This window comes from Lactuca sativa, chromosome 8, assembly GCF_002870075.4.
Source record: "Lactuca sativa cultivar Salinas chromosome 8, Lsat_Salinas_v11, whole genome shotgun sequence".
Lineage (NCBI taxonomy): Eukaryota > Viridiplantae > Streptophyta > Magnoliopsida > Asterales > Asteraceae > Lactuca > Lactuca sativa.
The window spans coordinates 146,194,326-146,200,799 of NC_056630.2; the positions used below are offsets into that span (position 1 = coordinate 146,194,326).

Sequence of the window (6,474 nt, forward strand, 5' to 3'; positions counted from 1 at the left end):
AGTTTCGTTTGGTTTAAATGGTCTCCTTCGCATTGTGTACAGGTTATTAAAGATTCAAAGGGACTAACAGAGCATGTCGAAACCTACCCTTTTGTCATCATAAAGCAACAAAAATACTTTGGGACTAAATTGTAAACAATACCACAAACAAGAGCATGTTTTGATGGTTAAATTGTAAATAAAATATCAAGGGTAACTTTTTTGTTAATATGTCAAAATATAAGTAATTTTTTTTTTCAATGTATAATAAGTTTTAACCTCAAGTCTTATATATTTTAAGATTAAATTATAATCTATTTTTGCTGAAACAACCATTACCATTTGTTTAATTTTTAATATATAATAATAAATATATACAATTTTTTAATTATACTTCTATTTAATAAAATGTAAAATGCGATTAATATGTAAAAATATATTGTTATGAAATGTATCGTCAGTTTTTGATGATGAAATTAAATCAAAATTTGATAAGAAATACATCAACATACAAAATACTTGGTTGAAAAATCTTCATTGGGTTGGTGTGTATAAAAAACATGATTAAAATGAAGATGATTTGCAGATAGAATTTTTTTGTCAGCTTCATAAATATGTTATTATGTTTTTAGACAACTATGAAATCACTATAGACATTGGTAACCATTATGAAAATCCAAGAGAGAAAGAAGACCGTATGACTTTTATTGTTTGGACTTTAAAATCGTAGACATGGTATCAGTGTGGTATATTGTAATCTATATTATATTTTCAACCAAGTACTTGGTATGTGGATGTATATTATGTATCAAATTTTGATTTAGTTTCATCATAAAAAAGTGACATATACATTTCATAACAATACATTTTTATATTTTAATCGGTTTTTATATTTTATTAAATAGAAGTATACTTTATTTATTATCATACTAGTTTATAACCCGTGAGAATCACTGTTATAAAATTAATTAAACTTTAATATTAAAAAAATCAAAATTATTAATCAATTATTTTAAATAAATTATTACTTAAGAGATATTTTTTTAGTTATATAAAATTAAAATCATTGATTTAAATAAATATGTGAAATATATCACCTTGTAATCGGTATTAATTTTATTTTACTTTTTAATCTAATGTTATTCATTTAATATAATTAGAATGATAAAATTTATTATAGAGAATCAATTAATAATTTAATATAGTTAGAGTGATAAATTTAAAAATTGAAAATTGAAATGAATAATTAATATGTTGACAAGTGGAATGATAGGTAACATGTAATATTAGTAAGGAGTTATAATAGTATGTTACGTGTCAATATGAGAATAAACTTATTCTTTTATTAGAAAAGAGAGAGATTAAAAATCAAACAAATTGTAATTGTTATTTCAACAAAAATAGATTATAATTTAGAGAGTGTTTCAAGAAAAAAAAGATTTCAATAAGTTAGGATTTTAACTTTTCAAAACTTCTTATAACTTTTAGGGTTGTAAAAGTCAAATACCCTTTAAAACATATATAAATTAAGACAAACATTTTTTGTAGAAATAACTTATTGACTTTCTCCACCACAAAAACCAATCCAAACAATTTTTAAAACTCATTTCTCACCATCATAAATCAGTAAGTCATTTTGCCTAAAAATCCTTTTTAGGTTCAGAATGAACTCCCAAACACCCTTTTATTCTTAAAATATATAAGACTCGAGGTTAGAAATTATTATGCATTGAAAAAAATCTATTTTTTGGTCCATTGATGATCTGTTTACAGTTTAACCATCGAAACCTACTATTGTTTATGGTAACCTACAAATTGAGCCAAGTTACAACTAACTAATAGCCGGTTTCAATAGTTAAATTGCAAAAAAAACAAAAAAAAATACGAGAAGTGACTTTTTTTGTCAATAGAACCAAAATATAAATTATTATTTATTTATTATTATTATTATTATTATTATTATTATTACTATTACTACTACAGATTTCCATAATAATAATGCCAAACAATATCGTATGGTGGGGAAATGACATTAGAAGACAATATTTGAATTTTTCTCGGACGAGGAAGAGATTAAGGAGAAAATAAGAAGGGGGAAAGAAATTTAAGGCTATGAGGAAGATAACAAGGGTCGAAGGATGAAGAAGTTTGGTGTAAAGAAAAGTCAAAATATCTATTGAAAGCAATCTTTTAAAAATCGGTTTGAACCGGTCGGTCGAACCGGTTGGACAACCAGGGGAAAGAGCGGTTCAACTATCACCGATTTTATATTGATTTCTGAACCGGATTGAACCGGCCGATTTTTAGAAAAACCCGGTTGAATCGGTCAAAATAAATCGGTTAAACCAAATAAAAACACATGAAAAAGAACCATTTATATAATAAACTTTGGTGATTTTTTTTTCAAATGTATTTAGTTTTGTCTAAATAAAAACATATGATAAATGTTATAGAGTTTTTTGATGTGGTTGTATTCATCTAAAATTGTATTTCGTTTTGGTATTATATTTTATTTTCTTTTTGGTGTATATGAATTGATGTAAAATACTAAAATTTATGGTTATGTGTTGTTTTAATGTATTTGGATTCATTTACAACTTATTTTTATGTTTATTTTTAATGTTTGAACTTTTAAACATCAGATTCATAATTTATATATGTATGTAGTGTAGGAAAATAGAAAAAAATAGAAAAAAAAAAAACATGAAAAATATAGAAACCGATTCACTCGGCGGTCGAACCGGTTGAACCGGAAACCGATCACCATACCGGTTCAAATAAAAAACCGGTTTTTAAAACATTGATTGAAAGTAGTAAAGTCAAAATTAAATCTAAGTATTACGAGTCACTCAATAAATGAATAAATATTTGCCACCCTAAAAAAATGAATGTCCAAATGATACCAATGTTTTAAAATCCGGTTTGAACCGGCCGGTTCAACCGGAAACCAGAGAAGAGAGCGGTTCAACTAGCACCGGTTTTATGTCTATTTCTAAACCACAATCAAGCGGTTGTTTTTTACAAAAATCCGATCAAACCGGTTATATAAAATAAAAACACATGAAAATGAATCATTTGCATAACAAACTATGATTTTTTTCACATCTATTTAGATTTTTTTGAATAAAAACACATGATAAATGTTATAAAGTTTTTTAATGCATTTTATTCATCTAAAATTATATTTTGTTTCTTTAATACACTTTATTTTATTTTTGATGTATGTGGATTAATATAAAACTTACGGTTATGTGTTTTTAATGTATTTGGATTGATCTTTAACTTGTATTTAAGTGTATTTTTAATGTTTAAACTTGTTGATGTCTATGTGTGTGTAGGAAAATAGAAAAAAAAAAATTATAGAACCCGTTTGAACCCACGGCCGAACCGGTTAAACCGGAAACCAGTCACCATACCGGTTCAACTAAAAAACCGATTTTTTAAAACAATGAGTGATACAACTCCCCAACTTATAAGACTAAATAGTATACAAACCTTAGAAATTTTGTGCAAATGAAATTATAAGTTTTATTCCAATTTACATTTGATACCCTAGTGTTTTGATCATTTATCTTGTATTAAACTAGATTGCCATCGACATCAGAATGTTACTGTTTGTGGTTTTTAGATAAACTGATAAACCAAACTGTTATAAATAGAAAGTTTGCAAGTTGCAACGATGGTTAAAGCTCAATATAGTATGATCAAATTTTTTATTGAAGTTAATATCAAAGATCACTTGGAGCTTTAATGTAAAACATACTAACAATCGATCATACTTATATAAAGTAATAAATTTTCAAAATAAATTAACTACTAAAAGTGTATTTTAAGAGTACTGATTTGGATAATGCGATAAATAAGGTGCGAAAGACATTTCATAAATGACAAAAGTTGTGTTCTAGCCTTTCTAGGGAGGCTTTTCCATTTGATTTAAAAATTTATATTTATATAATACTGAAGTTTAACCTCTCATTAGAGTTTGAAACCCTTTGATGTGAAATACTTTTATTAGTACCTGTTCATTATTGGAATGGACACTTTATTGTTTGAATATGCGTGAACCCTTATAAGACCAATTTGATGTGCTTTTATGGGGAGCCCATTTCTGTTAAAGTTAGCAAAAAAAGCACTTAAACAATTGACATAAGTCCTTGTAAGCATCCTATGCTCCACAAAAATGAAATCTAGGAAAATAGTCAAAGATATACTTATGCAACACAATAATTCACAATTTAACTTACCAATGATATAGTTACTGAATTTTGTGTAATAATTTTTTAGAACAACTAATTTACACACATCTAATCCTACTTTAAATTTATAAATTTTGCCCACCACAAACTCGGACCCTCAACAGGTTAACTAAAACTGAAAGATTTGGGTTTGGTGATAAAATATCCATATTTAGACCAAACCAAAATTAATATGGTTTTTGGTTTCAATTTCAAGTGATGCTTTTTTAGACAAATATTTATTATTAAAAGTTATTAAAATAGTGAAAACAATTCCTCAAAGATAATATCAAATTTTATTCAGGATTTTTATGTTCAAGATTTTTTATGTTAATAAAGTTGTGGGCTATATGATAAGGTTGTTGGCTCATTTGAGCCATTTTGGAAATAATTCAAAATGGGCTTCCTCAAATCAACAACAATAAAGCTACGGGCCTTACAAACCAAAGCTCCCTAAAAGAACTATATATAGGGGTGAGTATTTCAAACCGAATCGGTTTAGAAAACCGGTTCGGTTCTAATTCGTGAATAGTAAAACTGGTTCAATCTTAAACCGGTTCGGTTCAAATCGGTTTCATCATTATTAAACTCGAACCTATCTAAACTTGTTACACCAGTTCAAAACCGGTTCAATCAGTTCTAAACCGGTTTGATCGGTTTGACTACCGGTTTTAAACCGGTTTTAATGTCTAAAATCTCGAACGGGTTTAAACCGGCGGTTCGGTTCTTGAATCGGTTCGGTTCATAGTGGACCGGTTCATGGTGAACCGATTTACCGGTTCAGTGGCCGATTCGAATCCTGAATCGGTTTTTTTGTGCAAGCCTATATATATATATATATATATATATATATATATATATATATATATATATATATATATATATATAACATTTATTTTTAAATTTGTTAATATATTAAAATTCATGTTCAAACATCCCATTTTTCTATCATAACAAAAACTCTACTACTTTGTAATAAATTATTGTTAATGCTCAATTAATATTTTTATATTTTTGTTCAATTGAGCTTGTGTAAATAGTTAAAGCTTCTTTAGTTTACAAATACACAAAGTTATCGATTCTCACATCCCACAATACCTTTAAAAATCAAAGCAACATTCATCAATCATAAATCATGGATTATAATAATAAAAGAATTTTAACTAATATTGAATAAAAATAAATGTATTACTATTAATGTACAAGATATGTGATTGCCAATGCTACGAGTAGAAGCAGATAAGCTATCCCTTGATCAATTGCTGCCCCTGCATTTAATTACCAAATAGCATAAGTATTTTCTTTCACAAATTAAAACATTATATATAATAAAAAAATCAACATATAATAATTATCTAAGAAAAAAAAAATAAGGAAATTAAACTAAACCCACCATCATTTGAAGGATTTGGAGTTGGTGAAGGAGCAAAGTTTTGGGCTTGAGTAAGTTGAAGTTGAAGAATCGCCATAACCATGAAACCGATAACTGGTAGAACATCTAATCTCATCATCATTTTCGATTAAAATTCCCAGAAGAATGAGAATAATATAATAATAATATTTAATAAAGAAGATGTAAAAGTAAAACAGAAAGGAGTTAGAGAAATGAGAAGAATGAATGGATGAATGAGAGTTTTTGGAATGAGTTTGTGTATAAATAGATGCAGATATCGGGAATTAAAGAAGAAGAAAGGTTGAAGTTTCTTTCAGATGAGAAAAGGCAGCCGCATACGTGAGACTTTGACCGGAACTTTTTGAAGTCAAATGAGCACGTGGACTCTGAATCGTCGTTGCTGACCGGAAATTCTAGAAAACTTTTTAACGAGTAAATTGGTATTTATGACTTTAAAATGACATACTTTATTTATTTAGGTTTATCAGGTATTGATATTGTGTCAATTTATTGGTATCCGACGTGATATAATTATCCAATAAAAATGCATTGTCTTGATGTGATAAGATTAAGTCTATGATATTTGTTGTTATTTTATGACTATGTTATATTAATATGCTAGACGTGGTTTCTAGTTGGGAACCTGACATGGTTGATAATGGGGAGAGTTTGGATCGGGACATTCCACATCTATTGGGCATTTGGGTGAATCGGATAATGAGACCATCCTTGAACATGAAAATATTGAGGATTAATTAATGTACTCCTAATTATAAGAATGATGACAGAGAAGAAGGTGAAATTGGTGATGTTGAAAGTGGAAAAGTCTACACTCTTAAAGGTGAACGTGGTGCGGTTTTTGTAGAT

The 6,474-nt window shown here is 27.6% G+C and overlaps 1 long non-coding RNA gene across 1 annotated transcript; it reads right to left on the reverse strand.

The window, feature by feature from the left end:
• Positions 1–5,332: 5,332 nt before the first annotated feature.
• Positions 5,333–5,957, reverse strand: LOC111918521 (uncharacterized). The gene is made up of 2 exons (XR_002859262.3): positions 5,608–5,957; positions 5,333–5,482 (listed from the first exon to the last, which is right to left on the reverse strand). It is a non-coding gene; the product is annotated as an uncharacterized LOC111918521 (long non-coding RNA).
• Positions 5,958–6,474: the final 517 nt, after the last annotated feature.